This window comes from Chelonia mydas, chromosome 2 (genome assembly GCF_015237465.2).
Source record: "Chelonia mydas isolate rCheMyd1 chromosome 2, rCheMyd1.pri.v2, whole genome shotgun sequence".
Lineage (NCBI taxonomy): Eukaryota > Metazoa > Chordata > Testudines > Cheloniidae > Chelonia > Chelonia mydas.
In genome coordinates, this window is record NC_057850.1 from 60987077 (window position 1) to 61007785 (window position 20709).

The 20709-nt window shown below is 42.3% G+C and overlaps 1 long non-coding RNA gene across 1 annotated transcript in view; it reads left to right on the top strand.

Annotated features, from left to right (window-relative positions):
* The first annotated feature begins 1279 nt into the window (after nt 1-1279).
* The window catches only part of LOC122464231, a 34392-nt gene continuing 14962 nt past the window's right edge, over nt 1280-20709 (top strand). Inside the window, exon 1 of the long non-coding RNA XR_006288173.1 lies at nt 1280-1436. This is a non-coding gene — a long non-coding RNA (uncharacterized LOC122464231). The remainder of the gene's footprint in view (nt 1437-20709) is intronic.

Here is a 20709-nt window from a genome sequence, read left to right on the forward strand (position 1 = left end):
GTATTTTGAAATTTGTACTGATCATGAAGAAAAAGCTCTACAAAAAGTCACTTAACAAAACAAACAACCTCCCAAAGTAAACAATCCCTCCCCAAAAACAAACATCTGAAGCAGATTTTGGAGGATTTTATAGCTTATAGACTGATGATACTGTCACAGTATCTGTGTAAACAACAAAACTGGAATTGAAGAACAAAATTGAAAAATAATTCAGAAAAGCTATGGAACCTTTTCATTGTTGAGCCAGCATGACTAATCTCAAATGCAAAGAGGTAGAGCCTAGAAGAGGAAGAAGAAGCTGAAATGTGTCAGACAGAATGTAATCCCGAGTTTCTTCTTTCTCCTTCTTGTACTTAAAATTGAAGATCCAAATTTTTACCCCAAATCTGTTTGTTTAGAAGGCTCTGTCACAGTGTGTTGCATCAAAATTAAAGTAGATTCAGAGAAGAATGTTGAAACTCAACTTTCTCAATTTTTATGGAAGCAGGTCTGAATGAGCGCTCCCCTGACATTTAGTGATGAGCTGGGGAAAAGACTTCAGGAACAAACCATGTTTGGATAGACATGGCTACTCTGCCTAGGTGCACAGCATGATGGAGCTGTTTTGACAAATGATTAGTTTTGGCTGGTTTGGGTTATAAATCACTCTAGTATTCGAATGCAGGGGTAATGAAATGTTGTTATCTTTATTGTACGGGTAAAGGGCAGCAGAATGGTACTTAGCATGCCCTGATTGAGGGGGTCACCCTAAACTGAATGTCACTTGTTAAGCAGGTGGTAGGGATGCCAAATCCCAGTGAAAAAGAGTGGGGACAGGTGTTTTGGATTCTGCCTGACAGGTCCTAGACACCGTTTGACCTTTCCCTCTCCACTGTTTAAAAACAAAGCTGGTTAGACTCAATTGAGAGTCCTTGTTTTGTTCAGTGGTCATTAGAACTGGAATCACTGTTAACCAGGAACTGAGTCTTAGACCTGGTGTTGGACAGGGTTGCAATGAGAAAGACTGTGCAGCCTGCACTAGCAGTGATGGTCCCCACTACCCTCTGAAATCACTGAGAGCTGGGCTAAGTGGTGGAACCTCAGAACATGACCTCCCAGCAGAGAGACAGCAGCAGTGGGATGGCAGCAGAGTGAACAGCGGCGGCTGCAGCAGGCAAGGCGGCAAAGTGAACGGCGGCAACTGTGAACCACTTGCAGTGGCAACACAGCAGCTGAGGCGTTGCTTGGTGCTTCTCCCTCCCTCATGCTAGGATGGGAGGTGAACTCACGTGAACTCACCTCTGAACTCTGGGTCTTCACTGACCAAGGACAGCAACTGTGAGTGGGATGTAGTGGAAGGAGAGGGGAGTGGTGTGTTAAAGAAATATTTGTTTGTTGGACTTCCACAGCGCAAGGTGAGAAACTGAGTCAAAGGACACTGCCCACCATACTCTGAGGTGAGTGTTTGCTCATGGTCATATGCTTTCAAATCTTGATTGTGGTATTATCTCAAATTAATGCTGGGTCCTTTTTCCTTTTTATTAAAAGTTTTCTCTGCTATACAGACTCAGTGCTTGCGAGAGGGGAAGTATTGCCTCTTTGAGGCGCCCAGGGGTGGTGTTCGATTTTCCCAGATTACTGGATGGGGTCTTGAGCCAGTTCTGTTTTGTATTGTTAAGAGGAACCCCTAGATATTGAACCTGGTCCTAGTTGCTGGCAGAAGGATTACACTTGTAAAACCTGCACTCTTGTTCAGCCTGCCCAGCATCAATGGATTGTGTTTTTAGCACATTTTGTGTTGGTTTGGCCGAAAAAATTTAAAAAAAACCCCTGAAATAACTGTATCGGAATTCAAGGGCAAAGAAAGTCCGAGGCCTAGCTAGATAGTAGACTGGACACTTGATAGACTATTCCTATGTTTTACTTAGAGAATTGTAAGCTTTTCATTTTAAATAATGCTTTCATGCAGTATGATGAGCAGAAGCAAAGGTACCAATATTCACATATATTCAAAAACAAACCAGACATTTTTAAAATGGTAGTAGAAATGCATCAAACTGCCCTCTGCCATTTTCAATAGAGACTCCGTATGAACCCTTTCCCATGTAAAATAAATCAATAATAAAATAACATTGTGTATGTGTGACAATTTGCATGTGAGTGACTGTAATGTGCACTGCTGTAAAGCCAGCAAGAAAGTGAATGATTGTTCATTGCACACAATGGGGCCTGGCTTTCCCCTGGGTGGTTTTGCAGCAAGAGAACAAATAAGAGGGATGAAAAAATGAACTCACAACAACCACCGCCCTTGAGGTTAGATTAAGTAGGCAGTGAGAATTTAAAGAACCCAACAAAACCATGCTTACAGCTCCAGGAGAACTCACTGTGTGAGAGGTGAGAGAAGAAGTGTTAGCAGCCTCTTGCTTTGCCCGCTATATCTTTTAAATAGGTGGTGAGACATATGTCACAGGAGCTGTGCATGTCAGGAAAGTTTTCACTTGTTTCTTTAGTCTAGAGGCTCACCCTGAGCAGTTTGATATTCAAAAGGATCTGTCAGGAGCCAGAGCATGGTGCTTCAGTTCCTGCTTGGGCCTGATGACATTGATTTGTGAGCATAGTGCTTGACTACGGGATGTGTGACAGATAAATTTTATCAAAATTAAGGCACAATTAAACATTTCATCTTCCTAATTACTGGCTGTAGATTCAGCCTGATGACCATGTGCTGTAAGAAATCAGCGACCATTACACATTTTAATGGAGCACAGCTGTCTTACAGCTTGGTAATATTTGCACAGTGCCACAGAACTGTAATTTATGATAAAAAGAAAAAATGTGTATTGGCTCTTTTTTGCCAAAATAGATTAAGGATTCATATAGTTTAATGAGATTTGGACCTAGCCTTGGATTATCGTTATAAATGATTTATGTGCATGTTGGTGGACTCCTGTAGTTTGAGTTGATTTGTGTTTTGGTCGACCAATATGTAATTCAGTATTTCCTTGTGTGCCAATATTTACATTTTACCCCCACCTTTCAGTCTTATTTTTCTGCCACGATCTAGAGAGAAGGGCAAGTGGAAGGTGAGGAAGGCATCAAGGCTCAATTGCAAGTAGCCTCCTTTTTAACAAAATTGGTCGCTCTAAATCCCCAAAGGGACGGGTTGGGGGACTGAGGGGAGAATGGGAAACTTCAGTTGTTGTGCCTAAAACAGTCTCACTTATGTTACCAAGGAAGCACAAGGAAGCATAACTTGCACAAGGGAGCAGATACCTTTTGAACCCCTGTGCAGGACTAGACTGGCTTCAATCCTGCCATGTCCCAAGGCAAAGATATCCAAAAGTTTCCTCTGCTAGGTGAAATCATGACCCACAAAACTGTGGGTTGAGTGTTTGTTCCCGCCAAATTGTATACGTTTTACTTCCAGTTTTTGCCAGAAAAAGGAACGTAACCATTCGTTTGTTGGTGGAAATAATGTTTAAAAGTTGTAAAATATACATTGTTGGAGTACCTCCACTATTATTTTCATATCCATCTTAGTATTCTCTTATTTCTCCTTAGAAATTGTGTTTCAGATATTAGTTAGAAAATTTATGGAGGAGGAGGGAAAAGGCGAAGTTAAATTTATATATACTGTGCTCTCTCTGTGTGCGTGTGCATATGTCTTACTTTGACATGAAAATCCATGGACCACATTCATCCCTGGTGTAACTGGATTTCAGCAGAGTTACGGTTAGAACTGGCAATGTTCTGAAGCCTTGAAATCCATATGTACAAAGAAAAGGAAAAATAAATTCTTTAATTTTCATAATAAAAAAGTCTGTCCAGGCTTGATTTACTTCAGCATTCATATGCTGGAATGTTTCATACTGTACCAGGTTGCATATGCTTGCACACTAATTCTCAATTGCCGTATGCAGTTTGTGACAACCATCTGCTAAGACCTCCCTTGGAGTTCTTTCTCCCACTCAGCCCAGCTGAAATAAAAATATGGACAGAAACAACTTCTGCAGGGAGATGAAAAAGTTAATAGGGGACTTGGAGTTATACTGAATATCTGATTTGCATTAGTGTTCCTGCAACTTATGCCCTGCTTATAAAATATTTCTGAAGTGTAAAACATTAACTATAACAGAAAACTGTAAAATAAAGCCATGGCTTCCTTTGACAGTCTTGGATGTGCTAGAAAACTAATAATAAAATATGTACACACAGCATACATGTGTTAGCTAGCTCCCACTAGCAATTCTACAACAGCAGCTCAGTTTTAGTATATAGAGCGCCTTAACACATTAAAGCATCCTAACACAGGAGGGGGTTGAGAGGTGAGGAAAAAAGGGTGTGAGAGTAAAGGGGCTGAAAATCTGCTCTCTGACATCCATGGAAATCAGCAGTAATTCCATTAAAGCCAATAGAATCTAGTTCTCAGAAGTCCTGAGCATCCACATCTCCAACTGAAGACAATAGGCTATGGAGGCACACAGCCTGGCTGAAAACAATGTGCTGTAAGTTATGCCAGTTTTGTACCAGTGTAACTGAAAGCAGAGTTGGGTGAGAAAGAGGAATGAAAACAAAACTGCATATTTAAAACCAGAAACAATGGCCTTATTCCGACATTAGGTACACCAATGTAAATCAGGAATAACTGAGTAAATCAGGAGTTGCACTAGTGTGACACCAATGTAACTGAGCAGAGGCTGAAGATCAACAACTACTCAACTGAGACTTAATGAGAATGATAGTGATCATCACTCCATTGCCACTGGACAAGGAGCACCATTAAAAGGGTATGTGTGAAAATTATTGGTTTTAATTAAAATACATGCCTGGACCTCACATTGTATGGAATGGGTGTTTTTCGTTAAATCTTTCCAAGATGAAATATCTGGGTATTGTGCAAAACGAGGGATCCTGTCTATGTCAGATGATAACTTGGGTTATAATGAATCAAAAATCATCATGATTGCTTGGCCCCAGATTTTGTAAGGCCTTATAAATGAAATGAAAATCTTAGGGTAGAAATGGGCTTTAACTACTGTTAAGAGCTTACTAATGTAGCTTATTCATGGTTGGTGTAGTAAGTAATGTTTTCAATCTTTCTTCCATTGGTTATTATCTGAACAGCTTTAAATGTAGGCTATCGGTTGTGTACCTATAGGAATACTAGTAAATAGCACATTGTGATAATAAAGGTGGGACGATTTTTAAAAATGTGTATTTTAGGCTTTTGTACAACACCAGTCACTCTATTGAGAGAGTATTGAGAGAGAAGATGTGACCAAGATCTCTTTCTTAAATGACAAATATTTCAATAATCATCACAAAAAGTAAATGAATATTCTATTAAAATGCCTTCATATTTTGTAGGTAATGTAACTATCTCTTGTTTATTACTAAAATGGTAAAAAGTTTCAAACACATGGATGAGAACACATGGAGTGGAGACTAGTCTACAATCGAACATCCAAGCTTCCAGAAACAAATGATGGTTTACACAAAACAGTGGAGTAGTAGTGTGGAAATGATGAGAGAATAAAGTGATGCATAGGTTCATCAAAATGTGATTCAACTGTGAAAAGGGCTAATACCTTTCTGGGATGTATTAACAGGAGTGTCATATATAAGACATGGGAGGTGTTTTGCTCTACTCAGCACCAGTGAGGCCTCGCCTGGAGTATTGTGTCCAGTTTTGGGAGGCACACTTTAGGAGAGATGTGGACAAATTGGAGAGAATCCAGAGAAGAGCGACAAAAATGAGAAAGGGTTTAGAAAACCAGACCTATGAGGAAACATTAAAGCAATTGGGCATGTTTAGTCTTGAGAATAGAAGACTGAGAGGGACCCTAATAACAGTCTTCAAAGATGTTAAGGGTTGTTGTAAAGAGGATGGTGATCAATTGTTCGCCATGTCCTCTGAAGGTAGGACAAGAAGTAATCAGCTTAATCTGCAACATGGAAGGTTTAGGTTAGATATTAGGAAAATCTTTCTAGCTATAGGAACCATTAAGTACTGTAATAGGTTACCAAGGGCAGTGTGGAATCCCCATGAATGAAGGTTTTTGAGAACAGCTTAGACAAACACCAGGGATGGCCTAGGATGGCCAGGGATGGTCTAGGTTTACTTGATCTTGCCTGAATGCAAGGAAATGGACTTGATGATTTCTCAAGGTCCCTTCCAGCCCTACATTTCTATGATTCCCTAAAAAGTATGTATATTTTTGCTGCATTGAGCTGTATGTAATTATGAGGCATCCATGTTTTACTATCGATGCACAGACAGCTGAGACTAATTTTAGGGTGGTTGCACCACTCCTAGCGGCAGTTTCAGGAATAAAAGGTTACACTCATGTAAACAGGTCGCCTCACCCAGTAAACTGGGTCAAATATGAAAATATCAAAAACTAACAGTCCAGGATCAGAGATCTGGGTATAGGCTGCTCCTTCCAGAAGGTACGACGCTCTTATTACTAAAGCACCGACTTAGGACTCAGGAATTCTGGCTGTAATTCTCCATTCATCAACTGACTTCCTGTGTGACCTGGAACAAGTAACTTAACTTCTTTGGCCTTCATTTTCAAAAGTGACTAGTGATTGTGGATGCTCAACTGGAAATACCTTGAAAAGTGTTTATCTGCACAGGTGCTTTTGCATCCTCCTTCTGAAAAATTAGGACCCATTAAGGTGTGTCAACCTGGACACCTAAAACAGAGGCACTCAAAAAATCACCAGTCATTTTGGAGTAATTTAATCCTTTGTTATTCAATCTATGATCTGTAAAATGGGGATAACTTCATTAATAACTGAGGGAAGGTGGGTGAGGTAATATCTTTTATTGGACCAACTTCTGTTGGTGAAAGAGACAGGCTGTTGAGCTACCCAGAGCTCGTCTTCAGATCTGTAAAAGGTACTCAGAGTGCCGTACAAGGTGGGATGGATTATTTAGCATAAAGAGTAAACAGATGTTGCAAAAAAAGCATTTAAGCTGTAGTGCGCAATTAACACCTCTGCAGTCAGGGGACAAAGGAAGGTTAGTAGATTACAGATTGTTGTAGTGAGTCATAAAACCACTATCCCTGTTAAATCCACTATTTTTAGAGTCTAGCAGAATTATGAATTTAAGTTCCCAGGCTCATCTTTTGAAGGTGTTGTGCAGATTTCCTTTGAGGATAAGGACTGAGAGGTCAGATATAGAGTGATCACTCTGTGAAAAGTGCACACCCATGGGTGAAAGGATATTTTTGTCTTTTTATCGTTTTTCTGTGTGAGTTCATTTGAGAGCAAAGTGATTTTCTGGTTTCACCCACCTAGCTGTTGTTGGGGCATTTGATATACTTAGATGAGGTACACCACATGTTGTGATAGGGAAGTGTAGGACCCAATGATCTTGAAAGGTATGTTGTGTGGGGGTACTGAACATTGTAGTGGTGGAGATATATCGGCAGGTTTTGTTCTGTTTTCCTGGCAGGGTCTGGTGCTTCTCTGAATTAGTGTGTCCTGGTCTGTGGGGAGCTTGCTTCTGATGATGAACTTGAATAGGTTGTGAGGGGGTGGGTTTGAAGGCCAGAAGAGTGCGTTCAGGAACGATTTATTTCAGGATGTGGTCCCATCATGTATGGGTTATAATTGTTTGATATTGTCACACTTACCTCCACAGAACCAGTAATCACTCCAGACACACCAAGAAATCTGTTATCTACAGCCAGGTGCTCAGAAACCACAGAATATGCTCCAAGGAGAAAGTCTGGGGTATACACCTTAACACACACAAAACCGTCTTCACCAAACAAGGACACTCCACCACTCCACCTGAGAAGTAGATTGCATCATAGAATGGGCCACCCAATTACTCTTTGAGAATCTCCTTCAATATAGAAAAAAGAAAAGGAGTACTTATGGCACCTTAGAGACTAACCAATTTATTTGAGCATAAGCTTTCGTGACCTACAGCTCACTTCATTGGATGCATTCAGTGGAAAATACAGTGGGGAGATTTTATATACACAGAGAACATGAAACAATGGGTGTTATCATACACACTGTAAGGAGAGCGATCACTTAAGATGAGCTAATACCAGCAGGAGAGCCGGGTCGGGGGGGGGAGAAACTTTTGTAGTGATAATCAAGGCGGGCCATTTCTAGCAGTTGACAAGAACGTCTCAGGAACAGTGGGGGCTGGGGGAGGGGGAAATAAACATGGGGAAATAGTTTTACTTTGTGTAATGACCCATCCAATCCCAGTCTCTATTCAAGCCTAAATTAATTGTATCCAGTTTGCAAATTAATTCCAATTCAGCAGTCTCTCGTTGGAGTCTGTTTTTGAAGTTTTTTTGTTGTAATATTGCGACTTTTAGGTCTTTAATCGAGTGACCAGAGATGTCAAGGTTCCTCCCCCACTCTGAACTCTAGGGTACAGATGTGGGGACCTGCATGAAAAAAACCTCCTAAGCTTATCTTTACCAGCTTAGGTCAAAACTTCCCCAAGGTACAAAATATTCCACCCTTTGTCCTTGGATTGGCCGCTACCACCACCAAACAAATACTGGTTACTGGGGAAGAGCTGTTTGGACACGTCTTCCCCCCCAAAATACTTCCCAAAACCTTGCACCCCACTTCCTGGACAAGGTTTGGTAAAAAGCCTCACCAATTTGCCTAGGTGACTACAGACCCAGACCCTTGGATCTTAAGAACAATGAACAATCCTCCCAACACTTGCACCCCCCCTTTCCAGGGAAATGTTGGATAAAAAGCCTCACCAATTTGCATAGGTGACCACAGACCCAAACCCTTGGATCTGAGAACAATGAAAAAGCATTCAGTTTTCTTACAAGAAGACTTTTAATAGAAATAGAAGTAAATAGAAATAAAAAAAAATCCCCCCTGTAAAATCAGGATGGTAAATACTTTACAGGGTAATTAGATTCAAAACATAGAGAACCCCTCTAGGCAAAACCTTAAGTTACAAAAAAGATACACAGACAGAAATAGTTATTCTATTCAGCACAATTCTTTTCTCAGCCATTTAAAGAAATCATAATCTAACACGTACCTAGCTAGATTACTTACTAAAAGTTCTAAGGCTTCATTCCTGGTCTATCCCCGGCAAAGACAAAATATAGACAGACCCACATACCCTTTGTTTCTCTCCCTCCTCCCAGCTTTTGAAATTATCTTGTCTCCTCATTGGTCATTTTGGTCAGGTGCCAGCGAGGTTACCTTTAGCTTCTTAACCCTTTACAGGTGAGAGGAGATTTCCTCTGGCCAGGAGGGATTTTACAGGGGTTTACCCTTCCCTTTATATTTATGACACGCCCCCCAAATCTCAGCTAGGGTGAAACACTGGCTGGGATTTCTTCCTGGAGCTCTAGGAAAAACAGAGTTAATAAGACACATGCATCTCTAAATATACTACCAAGTACATAAAGACTAACAATATTTTCTACATCTCAAGGACGATTTTAACCAGTTGATTCTGGGAAACTTTCACGGGAGAGTGCATCAGCCACTTTGTTAGAAGCTCCTGAGATGTGTTGGATGTCAAAATCAAAATCTTGGAGAGCTAAACTCCACCGAAGAAGTTTTTTGCTATTTTCTTTGACCGTGTGAAGCCACTTCAGTGCAGCATGGTCGGTTTGCAGGTGGAAACGCCGTCCCCAAACATATGGGCGTAGCTTTTCCAGAGCGTAGACAATGGCGTAACATTCTTTTTCAGTGACTGACCAGTGGCTTTCCCTCTCAGACAGTTTTTTGCTGAGAAACACTACAGGGTGGAATTCTTGATCAGGTCCTTTCTGCATTAAAACTGCTCCCACACCACGCTCGGACGCATCTGTGGTTACTAGGAACGGTTTGTCAAAGTCTGGGGCCCTTAGTACAGGGTCAGACATGAGTGTCGCTTTAAGCTTGTTAAAGGCCTTCTGACACTTTTCGGTCCACTGAACCGCATTTGGCTGTTTCTTTTTGGTTAGGTCTGTCAGTGGGGCGGCGATTTGGCTGTAGTGCGGTACAAATCGTCTGTAATAACCGGCCAAGCCTAAGAAGGATTGAACCTGTTTCTTTGACTTTGGGACAGGCCACTTTTGGATAGCATCCACTTTGGCCTGTAGGGGGCTGATAGTTCCTTGACCCACCTGGTGTCCAAGGTAAGTCACTCTGTTTAGGCCTATTTGACACTTCTTAGCCTTAACAGTTAGTCCTGCCTCCCTTATGCGCTCAAGGACTTTTTGTAGATGTTCCAGGTGGTCTGCCCAGGAATCCGAAAATATGGCCACATCGTCAAGGTAGGCGACTGCATATTCTCCTAATCCTGCTAGGAGACCATCTACAAGTCTTTGGAAGGTGGCGGGTGCATTTCGCAGCCCGAAAGGGAGTACATTAAATTCATACAGCCCGAGATGTGTGGTGAAGGCTGACCTTTCCTTGGCAGATTCATCTAGCGGTACCTGCCAGTACCCCTTGGTTAAGTCCAAGGTAGAGATGAACTGGGCCCGTCCCAGTTTCTCTAATAGTTCATCTGTGCGTGGCATTGGATAGTTGTCTGGGCGAGTTACAGCATTTAGCTTACGGTAGTCCACGCAAAAACGTATTTCCCCATCTGGTTTGGGAACTAGAACCACTGGAGATGCCCATGCACTTTCAGAGGGGCGGATTACACCCATCTGTAACATATCCCGGATCTCCCGTTCTATAGCAGTTTTAGCTTGAGGAGACACCCGGTAAGGTTGGACTCTAATTGGGCGAGCATTACCTGTGTCAATGGAGTGGTATGCCCGTTCAGTCAGTCCTGGGGTGGCTGAGAACGTTGGCGCGTAGCTAGTGCACAGCTCCTGGATCTGCTGTCGCTGCATACGCCCAAGGGTCATGGAGAGGTTCACCTCTTCCACACCACCAGCACATTTCCCTTCGTAGTAGACACCTTCAGGCCACTCAGCGTCGTCTCCTCCCTGGGCTGTAAACTGACAAACCTTTAATTCTCTGGATCGATTAGAAGAGCTGAGAGGCGGTGGGTGGCTCCGTGCCGCCGTCCAAGCTCTCTGGAGGCTTTCATCTGCTTCCTGTTCGGTCTGGAACTGTTCCCTTGATGCTGGAGACATCAGTTCCTTATTGGATTGTGGACCTAGGCTTGGTCCCTCTGGAAGCGATATAGGGGATGGGGCTGTTTCTGTTGACTGTGAACCGCTCTCCGCTGGTGAACTATGTTGGGATTCAGGCTCCGGCTGAGCCTCTTGTGTCGGGTTATCGGCTGCTGTCGGTTCAGGGTCGGTGGGGCCCTCTGGTGTTGAGGTTGCAAGTACTGGATTCAGTGCTGGCAATGGGTCTGGTGTTGGTTGTTCGGCTGGTTCCGGTTCTGGGACTGGTTCCGTCTGGGTCTCTGGGACTGGATCCACTACTGCTGTTGCAGACATTGGTCTGGGGTCCGGATCCATCACCTCTGACCGGGTCCTGATAGAAGTTTCCGGAACAGAGCTAGGCCTCACGGCTTGGTTAGCCTGGCTGCGGGTGACCGTTCCCACCCTCTTGGCCTGCTTCACATGATTGGCCAAGTCTTCCCCCAACAGCATGGGGATGGGATAATCATCATAGACTGCAAAAGTCCACGTTCCGGACCAGCCCTTGTACTGGACAGGCAACTTGGCTGTAGGCAAATCGAAAGAGTTGGACTTGAAGGGTTGAATCGTCACTTGGATCTCTGGGTTGATTAAATTGGGGTCCACTAAGGAAGCATGGATAGCTGACACTTGTGCTCCGGTGTCCCTCCACGCGGTGACCTTCTTCCCGCCCACACTCACAGTTTCCCTCCGCTCCAAGGGTATCTGGGAGGTATCTGGGCCTGTGGACCTCTGGTGTGATTCCGGTGCAATGAACTGTAATCTGTTGGGGTTCTTGGGGCAGTTGGCCTTTACATGCCCCAGCTCGTTACATTTAAAACATCGTCCAGCTGACTGGTCACTGGGGCGAGGAGGGTTGCTGGAGAACAGGGTGGTGGGACGATAAGGGGTCTGGAGGGTTCTTTGGGAGGTAGGTGGGGCTTTGGGCGGCCCCCGGTAATAGGGTGTGGTCTGGGGTTGTCCCTTCTGGTCTCCGCTCCAACTGCGACCAGTTTTTTTCTTCTCTGCCACCTCCACCCATCTGGCTCCAATCTCTCCTGCCTCGATTACAGTTTTGGGCTTCCCATCTAGGATGTATCTTTCTATTTCCTCAGGAACACCCTCTAAGAATTGTTCCATTTGCATTAGGAAGGGCAAATTTACTGGAGATTCAACACTTGCTCCGGATATCCAGGCCTCCCAATGCTTCACAATGTGGTAGGCATGTCGGGTAAATGACACATCTGGTTTCCACCTTAGGGCTCTGAACCTCCGACGAGACTGCTCGGGTGTTATCCCCATTCTGACTCTCGCCTTGGATTTAAACAGTTCATACTTGTTCATGTGTTCTTTAGGCATTTCAGCTGCCACCTCAGCTAAGGGTCCACTGAGCTGCGGCCTCAGCTCTACCATGTATTGGTCAGTAGAGATGTTGTACCCAAGGCAGGCCCTTTCGAAGTTTTCTAGGAAGGCCTCAGTATCATCGCCTGCTTTGTAGGTGGGGAACTTTCTGGGATGGGAAGTGGTACTTGGAGAAGGATAGCTAGGGTTTGTTGGGATATTCTCCTGAGCCTTTATCTTCTCTATCTCCTCCACATACTTCCTCTCTTTTTCCTTCTCCTCCAGCTCTTTGTCCCTTGCTTCCATAGCTCTCCTGTGAGCAGCCGCTTGGTGTTGTTCTGCCTCTTTCGCTGCCTCTTTCGCTGCCTCCCTTTCTTGTTCCTTCTCCTCCTTCTTCAGCCGCATGAGTTCTATCTGTCTTTCATGTTCCCTTTGTCTTTCCTCAGCCTGAAATCTGGCTAATTCCAGCCGTAGTCGAGCCGCAGATATTGTCATTCTAACCTCTCTGTTTTTAACTAACTTTACACCCGAGGTTTAGAAATAAACAAAAAAAAACTTGGCTGTAAAATTTTGCTGTGCTGGAATAGAATACCTATTCTCTGATAGTGATTGTCAGCCTACAAAAAAAAAAAAAAAAACAATTCCCTTGTCTCTGCTCTGGGCCCAAATCAAAGCAAAAACTTCCAGCTACTTTGAAACCTGTTTACCCAGCCCAAAGAAAAACCAAGTTTCCTTTTTAAACTTGTGCTCCTTGTAAAAAATCAAAATCCAAAAAAAAAAAACCCTGCCCCTTTTGTCTCCAGGCAAATGGGTAGAACACCCCCCCTTCTATTTACTTTTAGGGAAAAAAAACTCTGGGTTGGAAGACTGTGAATTTCCCTGCAGGAGTTAAGTACCCTGCCTCCAGGCAAAGAAAACCTGCAATTCACAAAGATAATCCCCTTTTGTCTCTGCTTGGCCACAAAGCAGAGAAAAAAACAAGCTGCTTTCAGTTTCAGCTGCTTCTGGACTTCCTTTTTAAAAATCTGTATTTCTAGTTCAACAAAATCTCAACTGGATCTCAAAATGATTTCAGGTTAATCCCACCACTCTGCCACCATGTCAAGGTTCCTCCCCCACTCTGAACTCTAGGGTACAGATGTGGGGACCTGCATGAAAAAAACCTCCTAAGCTTATCTTTACCAGCTTAGGTCAAAACTTCCCCAAGGTACAAAATATTCCACCCTTTGTCCTTGGATTGGCCGCTACCACCACCAAACAAATACTGGTTACTGGGGAAGAGCTGTTTGGACACGTCTTCCCCCCCAAAATACTTCCCAAAACCTTGCACCCCACTTCCTGGACAAGGTTTGGTAAAAAGCCTCACCAATTTGCCTAGGTGACTACAGACCCAGACCCTTGGATCTTAAGAACAATGAACAATCCTCCCAACACTTGCACCCCCCCTTTCCAGGGAAATGTTGGATAAAAAGCCTCACCAATTTGCATAGGTGACCACAGACCCAAACCCTTGGATCTGAGAACAATGAAAAAGCATTCAGTTTTCTTACAAGAAGACTTTTAATAGAAATAGAAGTAAATAGAAATAAAAAAAAATCCCCCCTGTAAAATCAGGATGGTAAATACTTTACAGGGTAATTAGATTCAAAACATAGAGAACCCCTCTAGGCAAAACCTTAAGTTACAAAAAAGATACACAGACAGAAATAGTTATTCTATTCAGCACAATTCTTTTCTCAGCCATTTAAAGAAATCATAATCTAACACGTACCTAGCTAGATTACTTACTAAAAGTTCTAAGGCTTCATTCCTGGTCTATCCCCGGCAAAGACAAAATATAGACAGACCCACATACCCTTTGTTTCTCTCCCTCCTCCCAGCTTTTGAAATTATCTTGTCTCCTCATTGGTCATTTTGGTCAGGTGCCAGCGAGGTTACCTTTAGCTTCTTAACCCTTTACAGGTGAGAGGAGATTTCCTCTGGCCAGGAGGGATTTTACAGGGGTTTACCCTTCCCTTTATATTTATGACAAGAGAGATTGAAGTGTTCTCCGACTGGTTTATGAACGTTATAATTCTTGACATCTGATTTGTGTCCATTTATTCTTTTACGTAGAGACTGTCCAGTTTGGCCAATGTACATGGCAGAGGGGCACTGCTGGCACATGATGGCATATATCACATTGGTGGATGTGCAGGTGAACGAGCCTCTGATAGTGTGGCTGATGTGATTAGGCCCTATGATGATGTCCCCTGAATAGATATGTGGGCACAGTTGGCAACGGGCTTTGTTGCAAGGACAGGTTCCTGGGTTAGTGGTTCTGTTGTGTGGTGTGTGGTTGCTGGTGAGTATTTGCTTCAGGTTGGGGGGCTGTCTGTAAGCAAGGATTGGCCTGTCTCCCAAGATCTGATTACAGACCTAAAAGTTGCAATATTACAACAAAAAGACTTCAAAAACAGACTCCAACGAGAGACTGCTGAATTGGAATTAATTTGCAAACTGGATACAATTAACTTAGGCTTGAATAGAGACTGGGATTGGATGGGTCATTACACAAAATAAAACTATTTCCCCATGTTTATTTCCCCCTCCCCCAGCCCCCACTGTTCCTGAGACGTTCTTGTCAACTGCTAGAAATGGCCCGCCTTGATTATCACTACAAAAGTTTCTCCCCCCCCCCCCCCCCCCCCCACCCGGGCTCTCTTGCTGGTAATAGCTCATCTTAAGTGATCACTCTCGTTACAGTGTGTATGGTAACACCCATTGTTTCATGTTCTCTGTGTATATAAATCTCCCCACTGTATTTTCCACTGAATGCATCCGATGAAGTGAGCTGTAGCTCACGAAAGCTTATGCTCAAATAAATTGGTTAGTCTCTAAGGTGCCACTACTACTCCTTTTCTTTTTGATAACTCATCTTGACTCTAAAAATCATAGACTTAACAGAAATAAGAAAAGGAGGACTTGTGGCACCTTAGAGACTAACCAATTTATTTGAGCATAAGCTTTCGTGAGCTACAGCTCACTTCATCGGATGCAGCTGTAGCTCACGAAAGCTTATGCTCAAATAAATTGGTTAGTCTCTAAGGTGCCACAAGTACTCCTTTTCTTCTTGTGAATACAGACTAACAGGGCTGCTACTCTGAAACTTAACAGAAATATGATTCAAAACTGTCTGTAACCCATTAACCCTCCTTTGTGCTATGACTGCAGACGTGTTAATTGCCCACTTATCTTAAATGGTCTCTTGCAAGAATGTTTACCCTGTATGCTAAACAATCTATCACACCTTATATTTAGCTGTGACACTCTGATGATCTTTTCCAGACCTGAAGATGAGCTCTGTGTAGTTCAAAAGCTTGTCTCTTTCACCAACAGAAGTTAGTCCAATAAAAGATATTACCTCACTCACCTTGTCTCTCTCATATCCTGGGACCAATATGGTGATATTAATTAATTATTATCATTCAGATACTGCAGGGTGATAGAGATACCAGACGAAATAAGCAAAAAGGGATGAACTACACTCAGAGAAAGACATGACATTTTATCCCCTCCCCCACCCATAAATTAAACATGGTTGCCTATTTTAAATTTGAAACTGTCATGTGTTAATCCATAAAGCGGACTAATATGTGGGTGGTGTTTTGAGGGGAAGTATTTTTAAAATCACCAAGTCCACATAGTTTTAAATAGTCTGACTGCTTGACCAGGCTCACTATTTCAAGAAGGCAATCTGTGGCAGTTCTCATAGATCAGCTAATCCATAAATCTGGTAAAAGCAAAACACTAGTGGAGTTTACAGCTAAGATATCTGATGCATCAAATAATATATTTCAAGTATAGCATGCTGACAAAAACCCTCCTCTTTCTGATCTTTGTTAGGCTCTAAGGTGCCACAAGTACACCTTTTCTTTTTGCGAATACAAACTAATACGGCTGCTACTCTGATCTCTGATCTTTGTTATATATTCTTGCTAAGAACAGTAGCCAACACAGCCTTGGTAAATACTTTTTTTTAACATCCTCCAAAAGCTCAACAGAGGATCTGAGGAATGATTGGAGCAGAAATTTAGGAATCCAGATTGAGAACAGAGGATGGAAGATAATAGGCTGAAACATGAATAAATCATGCATGACGTGAAATTCAAACTTGTTCAAAAGAAAAATCTCTTTAGGCCTTACCAAATGCTAGCATGAGTGAGAAAAGCCAGATTCAAAGGAGTGATACTTTTGGCACCAGGAGGATCTACTGGTAAATTGTTACATGCAGACTGGTTGTGCTCAAGATGCGGGAGGAGGTGATACTAAATATATTGAATGTGGTTTGGAGAAAAAGGCATCCCTAGTGATCCAACACTTCTGATAGTAAGACATTTTAGGCATCTGGAAATTCACAAGCAACATCAAAAAGGTCATTTGTTGCAGTTGTTGCTCTTGCAATAGGATAATGTTACAAAAATGGAAGACATTAAAAAGTTTGAATATTGTAGGTTTGGTGCATTGGGCTAAGCGATAAAACCAGACAATATTAAGGATGAAAAAATTAACAATCTTATTAACTTTTCACAACTGATGCTCTTTGTTCACTTATCAGATTTCACTTCACTTGGAAAATGAAATGATACTGGTCAGTTTCACTTTCGTGTAGAATCAGCTGCACTCTCTGGTTGCCCCATACTAAGGTAATGTAGTTGTTTTGGTTCATTGGATTATGGACCAACCTCAGGCAGCATATAGCAGTGGATTGAAACTCAGGAGACCTGGATTCTATTCTCAGCTGTGCCACTGACCTGCTGTGTGGCCTTGAGCCAGTCACTTCACCTCCCTGTACCTGTTTCCTTTCCATCCCAGGTCTCTTTAGATTTTAAGAGCTTTGGCGTAGTGACTATATCTTAGTATGTGCTTGTGCTGTGCCTAGTATGTACAGTTGGCCTCTGATCTTGGATGGGTCTTCTGGGGACTACTGTTATACAACTACATAATAATGAAAGCTCTGTTTCTTTGACAATTTTTAAAACAAAAAGGATGTCACAAGTCATGTGAATATGCAGTCATAGTTTAGTCATGGTTCTTGTATTTTTCAAGTTTTTTCAAGCTGTAGGTCAAGGATCAAAAGACATGCAGTTAAAAACAACAGCCTGGCCATAGCGAAACAAATTATGACAATATAGTATAATAAGGAATAAGGTAAACCAATGAGAGATGAAATTTGAGTCAGTGTGAAAAACATGTAACAGATCAGGTAAAAGAATAGAAGTGAAGAGTCAGGAAAGAAAGAGACTCATATAAAATATATAAGAAAAGAAACAGAATAAACTGAACAGAAAGAGAAAGTATGAGAATATGATATTGGCAGCGAGAAAGGTGAAATGCCAGAATAGGAAGAAAAAGGGGTTATGATGACACACAAGTGGATTAGGATGCTGCAGAGAAAAGACGAGCGAGGAAGAGAAAGCAGATGTTGTGGAGGAACACCAAAGGGGCAAGGTTATGCAGAGTGTAGTCACTGATGCTGCTGTGCAGATGGACAGTTTAGCTAGTTCTTTGGGAAAGCAAGTTCTTCTCTTGGTTGGGCACCTCAAAGAGATTCTGGAAAGTATAGAAGGGTGGAATTACATGTAGTCGGATGTGTTGCTAGAGTAGAAGGTGAATCACATCAGTTGTTTCAGCCTGTGCTGCTTTCAGGGCTCCTGCAGACTTCAATGTCAGTCATAAAAACAGGCCACAAGCATGGGTCAGCCAGGCTTATTGCCCTCCAGGGACAGTCCTAACAACTTGCACAAGTACATTAACACATGAGTGCTCCATGGTAAGGAGTGGCTCAGTCAGCAGCAGGAATCTCTGCTGTCCTCTCAGCTACACGAAGGGTTAAGGCGACATACCCCAACACTTATAGACTGAGACAAACAACTGGGATAAACCACTTACATATCACCTTACAGGTTTCATTACATTTGTTATCTCCCCTCATACCTTGCGCCTGATGTCTTGGACAAAACATCCCTATTCATTATTCTGTCACACCCCAACCTAGCACAAGATAAGATGGTTTATCTGCATGAGCCTCCTGGAATGTATTTATGTGAATATCTAGTGTCTAGTACTTCTTAGGAGTGCCTATGTTATAGCAACACTGGCAGTAACATTGCCAAATTCATGTACTGGACAGAGAACTTGTAAGCATCTGCTTTAATACATGGCCTGACTTTGGTTCACAGCCTCTGGTTCAGGGGCCTCAGGTCTTGCACCAGGCCCAGTGGTCCAGGTGCTCTCTCTCTCTCTCTGCTACAGAAAGCACTTCAATAAGCCCTGGAAAACTGTTGTTTTTCTTACATACAATTACACATTACTGTCTCTGTGTTACCCCCCCTCCCCACCTGCAAAATATGGCTCAAAAGCAACCTGCCTAAATGGGATGTTGTGGAGGCTGACCATTTAAGATATTTACAGCACATTAAAGATATAAAACACTGTGCTGTATACATGGTAAGAATGTATTGTTGTTGCTATGACTAAATTTAAATTTTATTTCATCTGTAGCATTTTGTATTTATGAAGATGCTTGCATTTGGGGGATAACAAAAGAACGGCTAATAACATTCACTCCTCTTAATTGGTGTTCTTCTATTACCCACCCAGCTATCTGTGATGTTACCAGACATGAATTAGGAACTGCACAGGTGCTGACTTTAATATTTAGACTGAAATACAATGCCTGTCTGTTTTTTTGCCAAATGCGTATATATGTAGGTCATTAAGCTATTTTAAAAACCATGAGTAAAGGCTGGTCTTCCTTTTAAAAAAAAAAAAAAAAAAGTCTAGCTGCACTGCACTAAACAGAAAATCCTATAATGATACTTTTAGAAACCTATTGAACATGCCGCGTGGGAGTGATTTTCTTGGGTGAAGTCACCTTCAGCATGAGCTTTTTTTTTTTGTAAATGTGAGAGAACTCAAAATACTTTGTTTGCCCAAAGGGTCACACCCTGGGACAGAGACCATGTTGGGAACTGAGCAAGGGCATTCTGACTATCAGCCTAGTGCCCAGCCATTAGACTATACTGCCTCCCATTTCTATTTGTAGATGACTTGGTATCAATAATGGAATGGTAAACACGCCATAAAAGGCCATGGTTATATAATCAAAAAACAGGTGTGACCCTGGAGTTTATTTTAAAGATACAACTTCCCTTAACACCAAAACGCACAGGGCTAAATTCTTATTTTGGGGTAAATCCAGAGTAATTCCATAGACTTTAATGGATTTACTCCATGTTTACACTAATGTAACTGAGATCAGAATCTGGTGACCTGGGTATGAACAATTAGTTTTATGTTATATACTGTATATACCTTTGAATTACAATGGGGGAAGTGTATTGCAGCATGCCTACATCCATGTATTTCAGTCACCACTGAAAGCAGCTTAATAATTGAATCCTGACAAACCTGCGGCTGATTAGTTCCTCTTACCAAGCAGGTGTTACCGTGACAATATATCAATCTTTTTTAAAGTAATGCATTGCCAATCAGTGGTCCATGGGCTGCTTATATGCTTCCATCATCATATCTGTGGCCTTCAAAGCTACAGCTGATGGACCTTCTGTCAAGACCCAGACATTTAATCAATGTGACAGTATCCTACATATTTTGAACCCCAGAGGCCTTGGAAAAGTTTAATGCAGCTTCCAGGTAAAGTTCAATCCACATGGCTGAGTCCCCTGAAGTATTTTCCACAGAAGACTACTACCCTCCCCCCATATAGACATGCCCAGTGTTTTGTTCCATTTCACATTTCAAGAAAATGAATAGCTAAGCTGGAAGGCCTGGTAGGTTACTGTAAAAAATATGGGCTTTATAGAGGTCTATTGTTATTACTAAGTTGATGGAAGAACTGTTGTCAATCTCTCTTCTCAGAAGAAAATGTCTGAATATGTATGAGGACTAACACTGCCACTGGTGGTTCCCTCTCATCAAAGCAGTTTTCTGATAGAGGCATGTCTGTGAGGGAAGGATAGATGGGAGTAAGGGCAGGGGGCGGGACGGGGGAGGCATAGGAAGAGATGCAAGCCTGTATTAATTTTCCATTGATACCTTTAGGGTTTTTTGAGAAACAAAGGGTTTGGTTCTGATCTCACATACCTTTATACACTGGTGCGATTCACCTGACTTCATGAAGTTTCTCTAGATTTACATGCATGCAAGCAAGATCAGAATCTGGCCCAAAGTTCTTTAGTTTTCAGTACTTACTGGGGAGCGCTACTTAAACATAAAAATGATAAATGTCACACACATTGTCTCT